Below are 13,816 nucleotides of genomic sequence, written 5' to 3'. Positions count from 1 at the left end.
GAAATAGACAATTTGCTAGCATTGATATAATGTTTGTTGTTTCCTTACCTGGTAAGAGAGCTACTGCATGTAATTACTGCCTCTGGTCGATTCTCATCTTAACCTGTAGTGGCGGGTGGAATAGCATATTGTATCTCTCTCTGCTTTTAGAGGAGCTTTGTGAAGAGACAATTCCAATGGCTTGCAAAGCATAAAAAACAGGTGCCCTTGCCCAGGGTACAATATGGAAAAACAATAACCAGAGAATGCTGTCACCTACAGTGAGTAGAAACTGCCAAAACCACCCATCCACTAAAATCTGGTGAGCACTCCAGGTACATAGTACCCCAGGCTCCCCCATTGACTCTACACCTATGTCAATGAAGAGATCAAGGATAAAAGGAATGCATCCTATGCTTCTTCCTCCAGTACCATGCCAGTCACTGATAAAGATCCCAGGGTACTGCAGTTTTCGAACACTGTTTCTATTTCTCTTAAATAGTGTGACGCGAATATCAACATACACTTCCAGTAAGTAGACTATAAAATCAAAGAGAGTGACATTATGCCTGAAAGCAGACGAGGTGGTGACCGCTCTAATATCATGTACTTTCACCTTAAAGGTAAGTAGGATGTCCTCTTGGATCCAAGAATGTGCCTCAGTAATAAGATCCCTTAGGAAGAATGACAATGCATTCTTAGAAAGAGGTCAGGAAGGATTCTTGACAGAGCACCAGAGATTGCTGGAAGGGCCTCTGATTTTCTCAGTCCTGTCCAGGAGGTAATACCGTAGGGCCCTAACAGGGCAAAGAACCCTTCCTCTCTTCCGGGCTGAGGATATCCATTAGATTCTTAATGGTGAAAGCGGGGCCAGGGCTTGGCTGGTACCTCGTTCTTGGCCAGAAAACCAAGAGTAAAATAGCTGACTGCATCCCCATGAGAGAATCCTGTCCTCTCATCTATAGCCTGGAGTTCACTGACATGCTTAACAGTAGCCAAAGCGACAAGGAAGTCTTTCAAGTCAGGGTCTTGAGAGACTTGGAATGGAGGGGCTCGAAAAGGGGCCCATTAACCTCTTGAGAACCACATCAAGATTCCAAGAGACGGAGTTGACTTTCGTCTGTTTGGAAGCATCAAAAGACTTAATAAGATTGCTAAGATCCTGGGTAGAAGATAGATCTAGATCTCTTATGTTTAAAAATGGACCCGTTAATGGTGGAAGATGAGAGTCTCTTGGTGGTCCTCAGATAGAGAAGGAAGTCCGCTGTCTGAATTACAGATGTTTTAGAAGACGAGATGTTATGTCTGCTACACCATCTTCAGAAGGCTGCCCACTTACTTTGGTAGACTTGGCAAGGTGATCTTGAAGACGCCGCTCTGACAAGTCTCAGTGATCTAGGAAGCCTGTCAGAGCAAGAGCAGATAATCCCTGATGAAACCTCCAGAGTGAGGTTGTCTGGTAGGAATGGACTTTGCAGGAGGAACTCTCAGGAATTCCACTAAGAGTCTTAAGGTGTCCAGGAACCACTCTTTGAGATGTCAAAATGGAGCTACCAGGGTCATTGTCACATTGTGATGGGACTGAAATTTATTGAGCACTTTAGAGGTCTAAATCTGACCAATTCTGAAGCATGGTGTCTGTCACCCATGCCATAGGGTCTGGGACCGGGGAACAAGAGAGGAAGGCGATAATTCCTCGATCTGGCGAACAGGTCAAGGTTGGTCTCCTTCCCCATAGTTTCCAAGGTTAGGTGTAGACCATGGGGTCCAAGATTCCACTCTGTGGAGGACCTGTTTGCGACTGATTTAGTTCATCGTGAACACATTCATCTTCCTTGAATAAGGCCAGGTGACTAGTTTCACACTATTCTGGTCCGCCCAAATGAGGAGGCTCTTGTCGCTTCACAGAGGTAGAAGGAGTGAGTCCTGCCTTGTTGCCTGATGTAGGAAAGAGCAATGGTGTCTGAATGCACCACTACTGTTTTGTCAGCAATCGTGTCTGAAAAGGATATGAGGCCTAAATGAATGGCTTTCAGTTCTTTTATATTTATGTGCAGGTTCCACTGTTCCGGGGACCACGTCCCAGAAGCTTCGATGTTCCCCAGAAGGGCTCCCCAACCTCGATCTGGGGCATCTGAGTAAAAGTCGTCGGGGCTCACAGAGCATGAGACTTTCCTTCAAAAAGTCTTCTTTTGGACGTCCACCAACTCAGGTCCAACGCAGTCTCCATCGTGATGGGGAACCTGCAAAGGAGTCTGGTTGTGTTCTGTTCCAGTTGGCCTTTAGGAAGACTACCCAGGACCTCATATGGAGTCTGCCTAACTAGACAAACTGTTTGATGGGCTTGAGATTTCCCCAAAAAGACTCATCTACTGACTGGCCAAGCAAAAAGCAGGAGAGAAAAAACTGCAGACCATCTGTAGACAGGAATGTTGATTCTCTTGGGGGATGGAAAAGCCTGAAACTGCGAGAGTTGATCCTCATCCTAAATAAATAATCTCTTGTGTCAAAGTCAGCTGCAACTTATGCAGATTGATCAGTATTCGTAAGCTCTTGGGCAAGGGTAGGGTCTTCTGCTTGGGTCATGTGCACTTCTCCTTTGTGGTGATCAGAGGAGCCAATCGCATCTAGGTAAAGGCATGTGTTGATGTGAATTAGCGGCAGAGGGTGAGACACTCACATAAAACGAGGGCTGTGAGAAGGCCCGAAGCACAGGGCGAGGTGAGACTGTCTCGAAATGAACCTGGTGCTTCTTGGAATCCCAGATGGACAGGGACATGGAAGTATGCATCCTGAGTTTTGAGAGTGATATCCAATCGCCCTGAGTAGATGGATGTTAGTACCCAACTGGTTCGTCGTCATTTTGAACCACGTCTTCTGAATGAAAGAAGTTCAGGCCTTGACTATCTAGGACAGGTCAGCCCCTGATGACTTGGGTACTATGAAAAAAGCCCGGTTGTATAAACCTTTGGTGAACAATCCTCTACCTCATGTGACCTCCTCCTCTGGAGAGGATGAAATTTTCTCAAGGGCCGAATACTTCCAGTAGAGCCTTTTGAGTAGGCCGTCGATGCAATTGGCTTGGTGACTAGCAGAGGATACTCCTTGAATGGTATGGAGTAGCCCTCCTTCAAGATCTTGATTATCTAAGGTTCTGCTCCTCTGACACTCCACCTCTCCCAAAAAAGGAGAAGTTTGGCTCCTACTGGTGCATGAAGGACTGATGTTTCATTTCTTAGATGAAGGTCTGGTAAAGTCCTTTTGATTGACCTAACCGAGAAACATACCTTGGGCAAGGGCTTGGGAAGAGTTCTGTCTGCTCCCCACACGAAAGGTCCTGTTGCTGAAGTAGTGAACTGACTTGGCAAAAACAATGAAGCAGAAGGCTCTTTGGGGCGCTTAGGGCTACGCCAGAAGGTCCTGCATGCGACTTTTCTGGAGGCCTGTAGCCATCTCCTTGACTGTGGACTGAGAAACAGATGGTGGTCCCAAGGAGAGTATAGCAAGGCTGACTTGTGTACAGAAGTTACTCCTGTAGTAGTGAAGGAGCACCACAATTCTCTCTTCTTGAGAACCCCCAGAGATCAAAGTGCCGCAAGTTCTAGCGAGCTGTCTCTGATGGTTTTGTCCACACAGGACAGTACACGAAGCCAGTCTGCAGCGAAGTCTCCTTATAGAGGATGAATAAATTTGTTTGTATCTAGCATTTCCCAGCATTTTTGGCAGAGAGAGAGAGAGAAGCAGAGTGTAATTGTGTCGTTGTGAGTGGTTCGGTTGTTGGGTTGGTTTCTGGCGTAGCTGTCTGTCTGTCTGTCGGGGAGTTTCGGTTTGGGAAGTCTTGAGTAGTTGGTCCAACCTTGAAAGTGACATGGGCCCAGTTCGTCTGGTTTTTGTTCTGGATACGGTACCAGCATTGATGGTCATGTGTCTCTTCCTTTTGTTCGTTTGTTGGTGGAGGGTCTGTTCTCAGTTTTGTTTTGTGGTTTTATTGTGCTGTGATTGGCAACTGTGGACCTTTTTCCATCTCCAGCAACCGAAGATCCAGGGTGAGTGTTGTTGTTTGTGGGTTTTGGTCCCGCCACATTAATTTGGCGCTGTGAGGCTGTTGTGTAATTGCTATTAGGATTGTTTGTGGTGGCTAGAGTGAAATGTAGAGGTCAGGATAGTGAGATAGAGAAACTGAGAGGAGACTCGGGTGGATAGGAACTCAGGGTAGGCTGGAGGAGGAGAATGGAGGCTGAGGTGAGTGTTGGAGTTGAGAGTCAGTTGGATGAGATGGGGGAATGCTAAGGAGTGCAAAGAAGAAATGAAAGGGGAGATGAAGAAGTCAGAAGAGAGAATGGAAGACAGGATGGTAGAGAGAGGATGGATAAAAAGTTGGAGGGGAATGATGAAAGTGTGGAAGAAATGGTGAAAGGTATGTTCAAAGGGTGTTTTGGAGAAGAGGGGCTGTTTGGAGGCAGGGTCCTCTGGAGCAACGTGAAGAGGTCAAGAGAGAAGAAAGGAGGAAGAAGTGAATGGAAGCATGAGTGATGAAAGTGATGTGGAAATAGGAAGTAAGAAACGAGAGAGAATGAGAGGCAGGAGTAAGGAAAAGGGAATGAAAAGCAAGAGAGGAAGGAACAGAGGGAAAGTAAGGATAAGTCCCAGAGAGGGAAGAAAAAAAGGGAAGAAGGAAGAGGGAAAGGAAACTGGTAAGAAGGGTAAGGAAGTGGGAAGGCAGGAAAGATGGGAGAGGGTGAAGGCAGTAGTGATAGTGAGGTGGATGGAGGTGGAGTGGATAAAAGTGGATAAAAGAGGGAAGAGAAGAGTGTAATGAGTAAGATGAATGTAAGTGTGGAAGTGTGGACTCATTGTATTCAGAAGAGGGTATGAAAGGACAGAGTGAAAGTAGCGAAAGTGAAGAGGTGAAAATTGAGAAAGAAGTGAAAGGCTATGTATGTGAGGAGAGGTACCCGATTGTGAAGGTATAATGAGTATGGAAGTAGGATGTGCATGATTTCTTTAGGAGTATGAAGGTTTGTCAGGATAACTATGGGGAAAGTAAGAGAGTGTAGGCCTGAGAATTAGGAGAATATTTGACTGGGTTTTGCTTGATATGTATAGGGTTATTATGAGTGTGGGAGATGTTGAGTATGACAGGAGGTGGCCTTCTAGACTAGTTGAGCAAAGCGAGGCGTATGAAAAGCGAGTGTTAAGTATAAGAGGAAGAATGAATTTGATGGGGAGCAAGAATGAAAATGGGGAAACCTTGTCACTATATGCTTGTAGGCTGGAGGCGTTGGCAAGGAAGAAGTTTGGGGATGATGGGATAGATGAATGTAAGGTTAGTGCACGGAAGTTGTTAGGGACAGTGCCAGATGGAGTTAGAGAATTTGTGAACTTGAAATTGGAAGGAAGAAAGATGGACAGTGAAAGGTTGACTTGGGGAGAAATTTGGAAATTGTAGAAGATTATGAGCTTGACAGGGTTATAAAGAGAGCAGAGAAGTGTAAGTGTAAGGGCTGGGGTAGATGAGAGAGTGCCAGAGTTTGGAAGCTTTAGGGATGCAGTGTTGAGGGGCCCAATGAGAATGGCCAATAGTGTAATAGATAGGAGTGTAAGAGCAAGTAATGTGGAGGTGCCAGTGAGGATGAATGGTGGGTTTGTAGGAACAACGGGTTGGGCGGGTTAGGGATGAGAAGTAGTGTACAAAGGGGAAGATTACAGGTGAGTGGAAGTGCAGCGAAGTGTTTTGATATGGAAGACATACAAAGAATGAGTGTAGGTGGGCTTTAGGAGCGTGTTTGGTGCTGGGCAATCGGGACATTTTGGTAGGGTGTCTGAAAGATAGGGGTTAAATGCTACAGGTGCGGACAGGTGGGTCCTGTGCCACAATGGTTGTAGGGGTACCGAGTGAATGTAATATGTGGCAACTGTGGTAGAATGGGCATTATGCGAGAATGTGTTTCAGAACCGAGAAGCTGAAGTGTGCTCGAATGTCAGATGAAGGGCATGTATCAAGTGTATGTAGAGCGAAGAGGGTGACTGTGACAGCCAGTCGGGAAAAAACTGGGTGTGGAGGGTTCAAATGGGTGGATCCTCTAGGATGCAGCGGTGCGTGTGATGCATGCGTGAGGGTTGTTGCATGAGGAGGTTTTGCTGGAAAGACTGAGTGCATGAGTGTGAGTATGTTGTAAGGGAGTAAAGGGTCAGTTGCGTTAGTAGATGCCAGGTGTGAGTATGGATATGTATTTAAGAATGGATGTGAGAAATTGGGAATCGTGTGAAATTAGGAATTGTCAGGGGAAGTAAGAGGATTGGAAATTTAGGGGTAGCAGTGATTGGAAGGGGAGTGTGTGAGCAGGTTAGAAATTGGGGGTGTAATGATGGATGAAAGTGATTTTTGTGTGATTGAGAGTACGAATGATAAATATGACCTTTATTGGGATGTGAGTTTTGAAAAAATGCGGGATGGTGGTCCGTCCTAATATGAATGTAATTGAATTACGTATGAGGGCGTGCTTGGGGATTGTATTTGAGGAAGGATGGTAGGGTTGAACAAAAATTGTGGAAGAGAGTGCCTGTAATTGCGACAGAGAAATTAAAAGTGCCACATGAGATTGGAGAAGTTGGCCAGTGTGAAGTGGCATGGCGGATGTACTTGATGATAGTTGTGAGTGTAGTTGAGGTGTAATAGGCGTGAAATAAATTAGTCCGGGCAAATGTTATTGTATATGATGGGGTTTTGAACATGGGAGAGATCCGGTATATATAGCGTCGTGCTGAGTGTCAGGAAGAAGTGAGTCCGAGGAATATGTGGGGGAGGTGGTAGAATATTCGTCGTTGGTGAATGTGGATGATGAGAGGTGCGTGAAGATGCGACCCAGGTGATGACAGGTGATTTGAAAGGAGCTAATGATTGGGCGTATGAGGTTGAAGAAGAAAGAATAAAGTAGATGAAAATGTAAGTGATAATGTAAAGAAACGATTGAGGAGGAAATGTTGTGGGATAGGCGGGGCGTTGAGTGCGGTAAGGCAGGATTTTGGGATCGAAGCTTCGAATTTAAAATAGTTCTGGAAGGCGACACCCCCATATATCAAGCGTCGACATTTTCTCCATCTATCAATGGAAGTGAGATAGAGAGGGCAGTGTGAGGAGCTTGAGGAGGGTGGGAGTGATTTAAAGGGAATGCGTGGCGCCTGGAATAGCCCCATTGTACGATCACGTAAGCCAGATGGAAGTTTGCGAATGTGTATGGATTATCGGAAGGTGAATGAAGTAACTGTGAAGAAGCGATTCGATGAATGTGGTGTCTGATTGTGTACAAGATGAATGGAATGAAGTGTTTACAAATTAGATCAGTAGAGCTACCAGATGCCTCTGGAGGGAAGGGAGCAGGCATATTACGGCCTTTTCTGTGGTTCCTGCCACTGCAGTTCCGAGAAGATTGAGTTTCGGACTGGCTAATGCGCTACTGCCTTCCAAGGGCAATGAATGTGGTTCTGGCTGGGTTTGATGTAGAGAAAATCGCTATTGCATAGATGACATTTTTGATTGCAGGTGAGACTGTAGAAGAGAATATGGAACTGCTTGAGCGAGTGTTGAAAGGTTGGAAGAAGTAGGAATAAAAGTAAAACTGCTGAAAAGTGTGCTTGTTGGCTGGAGGAATTGGAATTCCTAGGGCATATGGTGAGTGGAAGAGGTGTAAGGAAGAGTGATAAGTTAGTGAACAAAGGTAAGGAATTTCCGTCCCCGAACGTCTTGTGAAGTTGAAAGGATTTTTAGGTTTAATTGAGTTTGGAAGGAGTTTATAAAAGATTGTTCAGGGATCGAAACCACTTACTGAATGGACGGGGAAGAAAATTGTGCAAGATTGAAATGGGATGAGCGAATGATCAGGCGTTAGGAGATTGAAAAGAGGAGGCTGCAAAGAGGCGTGGCGTTAGCTTTCCGGACTATAGTGAGAATGCGAATAAACTAGAATTGTATACGGATGCAAGTAAATATAGTATGGGAAGGATGCTTGGTACAAATGCAGAGAAGGCGAATGGGGAAGAACAATTGAGTAATTGCATTATGTATGAGCAAGGCGTTTGGAAGGGCAGAGTTAAATATTCAGTGATTGAAAAGGGTGGCTGCTATAAGGTTTTTGTGTGAAAGCGTTGAAAGTATTTTTGTATGGGGTAGATTTTTGTGATATGGACGGACCATCGACCGCTAGTATATATGGTTAAAAAGGAAATTATGAATGCTAGAATTGCGAGAGCGATAGAGGATTTGAATGAGTTTAGTTTTTAAGGTAGAGTATGTACAAGGTAGACAGAATATTGTTGCAGATGCTATGCTAGATATGTGGACTGAGCAGATGATAGGGTTAGGGCGACTGGGACCCCGGACCGAGTACCCGTAGGATTTGTGGTAAAGCAACAGTATATAGGGGAGAATCGGAGTGTGGGAATATCTGTTTGGGGTTGAGTAATTTGGAAACAAATGGGTTGATTAATGGAGTGCCTGCAAGCATGAGCACGAGTTACGTGAAAAGGTGATGAATGAGATGCCGGAAGGAGAGTGCGCGAGGAAGGAGAATTAGATGGGAGGAAAAAAGTTAGTAGAAAGTGTTGTTGGTAGTGGCTGAAATGTTTAAAATTACAGTCGATTGTTCTTTGGATGGAATAGGCGATTGGAGTATAAAGGAAGGGTGAATGAAAATGGTATGAATGTGATTTTAAATGTTCACTGTGGAAGGATGGTGACTGGCTGGTTAAGAAAGGTGATTGTGGGAAAATGAGGGAATAAGGGGGTAGGGTTGAGGATATCGTTGAAGATGAATCACGATGGGAATGGTTGTGAGGAAGCTAAGCAGGTGAATGCCGTGAGGCGATGTATGCATCAAGGCGAAAGGTAAATTAATGTGAAATGTAGTGGTGATCAGATAGATATTGTAGTTTGGTAGACATAGGAGCACAAGTGTCGTTAGTGAGTAGTACAGTAGTTAGTGAGATTGGAAGAAGGTGCGATTGGGATATAAAAGAAAATCAACGAGTGTAAGGATACATGGTTTGGGACAAGGGTGTGTTAGTATGGGAGGAGGTACAATTAAAAATTCAGTTAGGGGATTTGAAATAATACATAATTTTGTAGTCATGGATGAGAGAATGATATGCCAACTTGTTTTATTAGGAATTGATTTTATGAGAATGCATGATATAAGTGTGGATGTCGGAGGAATTTTAGGAAAGAGCGGCAGGGAAATATGAAGGTTAAAGGAGGATGTGTCTAAAACTAGTTTTGTGGTATGGTAGATGTGCAAGGAGTGAAATGATTTGTTGAGTGAAAATTAAGCAGATGCAAAATCAGTGTATGAAAATAAATATGTTAGAGAGTGTGTGTTAGGGGGTGTAAGAGTAGGAAGTTGGCCGTCTGAGTTAGAAGTGTATAAAAGCGAAGTGCTAAGAGATTTGTTGTATGTAAAGGTATAGTTTATTTTTTGCATCAGGAAGGAATATGGGATGGGGAAGTGTATGTGCCAGTATTTCGGAAGGCCTTGGCCGTGGGTATGTGTTTATTAGTGCATGATAGGTTTGGGCATCTGGGGAAAAAAATAAATTATGGGAATGTATGAGAGAGAGAGATTGTAATGCCTGGATTGAGTAAATTTGTGTGGATAAGCGATTATGTGTGCGGACTGTCAGAGGGTGAAGTATCAAAAGTGTGCATGCGAATCCTGTGTTGTGATTGCAGATGAAAGAGTTATTTGAGATGGTTGTGATTGATTGTGTCGTTGCCTGTGACTGCTAGAGGACATGTAGGAATGGTTGTAATGGTAGATCATTTGAGTAAGTTTGCATATGCGGTGGCGATTAGGAACAAAAGAGTGAGACTGGCGAATGGTGGGTCAAGTGATGTTGCCAATGTGTGTGTGCAAGCCCGGCCCAGCGAATGTTGAGTGACAATGGGCCTGAATTTGTTGGATAGAGTTTGAGCAAATGTTCTAGCGTAATTGGGGGCATAGAGCATGTGTACTCTGTACATTATATGCCCGATGCGAATGGGTTGGCGAACGACGGTGAAACGTTAGCGGAGATATGCATTATGATGAGTAGATGTATTAATAGTTGGGATGTAAATGTTGGGCGGCGTTGTGGGTATACAAGCGCCACCGTGCATAAGGGTATTGGTATATCCGTGTAAATGTGTTAAATTTTTGAAAGATAGTGAGACCGAGATTGGGTATATCTGAGAATGATAGGGAGGTATGGAGAGCGGCATGAGAGGTTTGAGAAAGTTACAAGGTGGGCGAGAAAGTGTTGAAAGAAGTAATCGAGAAAGGGCGGTTGAATGTAAATAAAGTACGTGAAAAATTTGAGGGTCTGTATGAAGTGTGGGAAGTTGGTCCCAGTGGGCTTAGTTATGTTGTAGGGGAAGTATGTGTAGATGGTACTGTGAGAGAAATATGGCGCATCATAACCAATTGCGTAGATGGAAGGATGTGCGGAATATGTGAGAGAATGGGGTGTATAAATGGTTGAAATCAGATATGGGTGAACCAAGTATGCATGAGAGCTTGTGTATGGAGGATCAGCAATTTGTTTGATGATATGGTAGGAAAGCGTAAGAAGGCATTAAGTGAAGGCGAATTGAGGTAAATAAGTTGTGTGATAGGGTGTGAGTGCCAAAGTGAAATGAGTGATAAAGCGTGTAATCACGGATGAATGGGGTGGTATGGATAGAGCATTAGCATATCGCGGGTTTGATATAATTGAGTTGACTGAGCGTGTAGGGGGTTGAGTGAGCGGTTGGAGTGTGGCCAGTGTAAGAGTAAGAGAGCGTAGCAATATACAGTGATTGAAAGCATGAATGGTCGTTGCAAGAATTGGAAAGATCCAATGAGCGAATGGGATGGGTTAGTTGAAGAATTGGGGAGGTATTTGGGAACGAGTTAGAGGGTATAGATGAGATTCTGGATGAAACTGAGAGTGGTAATAGTGAAGAAGATAGTGTGAATCTGAGAGAGAATAGAGGAGATGTGAATTTGAATGTTGCTGGAAGAGAGAATGATTACGTGCCCGCGAACGCGATCTAGAGGACCTGCTAGTGAGCATCCGTGGGTGTTGCGTAGGCGATTTTGGATGCAGTGTGAAAGGTGTTGGTTGGGAAATGCTAAAGGGGAGAATTATGGGGGATGAATAAATTTGTTTGTATCACAGCATTTTCCCAGCGTTTCGAAGAAAGAGAGAGAGAGAGAGAGAGAGAGAGGCGAGAGTGTAATTGTCATTGTGAGTGGTTCGGTTTGTTGGGTTGGTTTACCGGGCGCTGTCTGTCTGTCTGTCGGAGTTTTTCAGTTTTAGAGGAAGTCTTGAGTAGTTGAGTCCAACCTTGAAGTGAATGGGCAGTTCGTCTGGTTTTTTTGTTCTGGTTTTTGTTCTGGATACGGTACCAGCATTGATGGTGCATGTGTCTCTTCCTTTTTTGTTAGTTGTTGGTGGAGGAGTCTGTTTCTGATTTTGTTTTGTGGTTTTGTGTGCTGTGATTGGCGATTGTGGACCTTTTCTCCATCTCCAGCAACCGAAGATCAGGGTGAGTGTTGTTGTTTGTGGGTTTGAATTCTGCCACATCCTGCCAAGTCGTACAGTCTTCTTTGTGAGGGCTCCAGCTGTCCAATCGAGAAAACTGAACACCTCAAAAACTTTAAAAATATTCTTCACGAGGTGATCCAGTTCCATAACGGCATGATGAGTCAATGAGACCCAAGAAGTCTCCCTGGGAGGAGGCAGCTCCTCCCAAGGAAGGAGCTTCTCTGGTGGCATACAACAGGTATCTCCTGCTTGTCAACCTCAAAGGCGGAAAAGCGAAGGCGGCCTTACCCTGCTCTCTGTTTGCTGAGAGCCAATCGCCAACCTCTTTAAGAGCTTTCCTTGAAGAGGAGGAAAGAACCATCTTGGGAAGCTGAGCACCGACATTAGCCTGGTTTCTCTTCAAGAAAGTTGAGGCAGGTGAGACTGGGGCAGCTGGCTCAAAATACGACGGAAAAGTTGCCAGGAAATATCTCAGAAGAGGTGCATAAGCTGAAGGGGCAAGCTCTTGAACTAAATCCTCTCCAACAGAAGAAACTGGAGACAGAGACAAGTCCTTAGAGGGTTTGGCCATAACAGGAGCTTTTTGGAGCAAACCCAAAATGTCAGCCAACTGCTGCTTGATGGGTGCCAAGGACTTGTCCTCTACCACGGGCACAGAACTCGAAACTGGCCGGGTGCTTGTCAACTGGCACTGAACGCTTGAGAGTTGGTACCGGGCACTCGGAAGCTGGCATCGGGCACTCGGGAGCTGTTGGCGGGTTCTCGGAGACTGGAACTAGCACTTGGTACTCTGGAGAAGACGTTGGGTGTTCGCTAGACAGTGGGCGCCTGGACAAAGAAAAAAAGCAGTTCTTGACACTCGGGTGCTTGGAAGCCAAATACTGGCGCTCTGCAACTGAATGCTCAGGCAAAAAATACTCCGGGCTGCACCAAGCACTGCAGGAAGGCTGAGGGCTGTGAGGCGGTTCCTTAAACTGCTTAAAGACTGCTTACAAGACAGTGGCGAAGAGCTGACCACGTCATCCGTATATCTCTTCAAAGGTCGAGACTTGCCTGGAAAGAGCCATTGGCGCTTCTTGTCAGGACTAGAATTCTCTGAGTCAGAAGAAAACATGCACATTTAATGAGACGCCTTTCCAATGGCCATCTGTCGAAGCCTGGGTGTGTGCAACAGAGGCTCAACTGAGGGGTGACTAACCAAGGGCAAACCCCACAGGCCTCCTTTGGACCTCCGGTATGTCTTCTCCCAGGGTCAGGGGAGTATGACAGGGACCTTCGTCTAGGAGAACCGGCGGGACGAGCAGCCACCTCATCCACTTGCACTTGCACAACACTATCACTTTTTCTATTATCACTGAACACTTTGTCCATAAGGACCCTTAGGGATGCCCCTAATTCATCCACTGTATTAACCAGAAGGTCAATCTTGCGATCGAACCTGCACTCAAGACTGGCAATGGGATCGGGGTCGGAAGCATGAGAGCTAGGCACAGGGGTAGGTGGTATAATGGCATATGGACTGGGGATGGGAGACAAGGCTGGAACAGGGGAAGGAGGAATGGAAAGATCACCTACAATGCCAGGTTCAGGTGTAGGCTCTAGGCTGTGCACCCTACTTTTGGCTCTAGAGGCTACCTTCCTCTTCCTATCCCTATCAAACTTATCTAGATGGGATTTCAACACCTTCCATTGCTTATCATCCCAATCCTTACACTCATCACTTGTTTGCTCTTTTGTACATATTTGTCCCCTACAGTTAGCACAATTTGTATGAGAATCATAAGTAGATTTTGTCAACCTAGTCTTACAACCCTCCGGACAATACCTAATGCTGAAGGAACTTGAGTCCAACATGGTAAGTCCAAAAAACAGGTTATAAAAACCTAAGCTAGAAGGCTACACAATTGACCAAAATACCGATGAAATAATTAAAAAAGAGAGCTGATGCAAACATTCAATGTTTCGTCTAAGACCGACAGAAACAAATTGAGCTCTTCTGCTCTGTTGTTCTTGTTGTTCCCCGATAGTAGGTGGGGCTAGTCACCTACACAAAAACAGTAGAAGTGCTACTGTGATTTTTAAATTTAGGCTGTCACACAAGTGGAAACTATAGCTATGTAATTACTTGGTAAGTTACTTACATGAAACAATGGTATAATAAGGGGATTAGGTTCAGAGGCAATGGTATCTCTACTTTTCCTCAGATACCTGATAAATAAGGATAATGAATGTATAGTACAATACAGTATCATCATTGGTACTAGAGATACAAACTTAA

The 13,816-nt window shown here is 44.9% G+C and overlaps 1 protein-coding gene across 1 annotated transcript in view; it reads left to right on the top strand.

Annotated features, from left to right (window-relative positions):
- The window catches only part of LOC136830919 (uncharacterized), a 456,633-nt gene that overhangs the window by 32,313 nt on the left and 410,504 nt on the right, over nt 1-13,816 (top strand). The gene's annotated exons all lie outside the window — the stretch shown is intronic.

This window comes from Macrobrachium rosenbergii, chromosome 47, assembly GCF_040412425.1.
Source record: "Macrobrachium rosenbergii isolate ZJJX-2024 chromosome 47, ASM4041242v1, whole genome shotgun sequence".
In the NCBI taxonomy this organism is placed as follows: domain Eukaryota; kingdom Metazoa; phylum Arthropoda; class Malacostraca; order Decapoda; family Palaemonidae; genus Macrobrachium; species Macrobrachium rosenbergii.
Note: the sequence above shows the minus strand (reverse complement) of the source record. Positions and strands in the feature narration are given on the sequence as shown.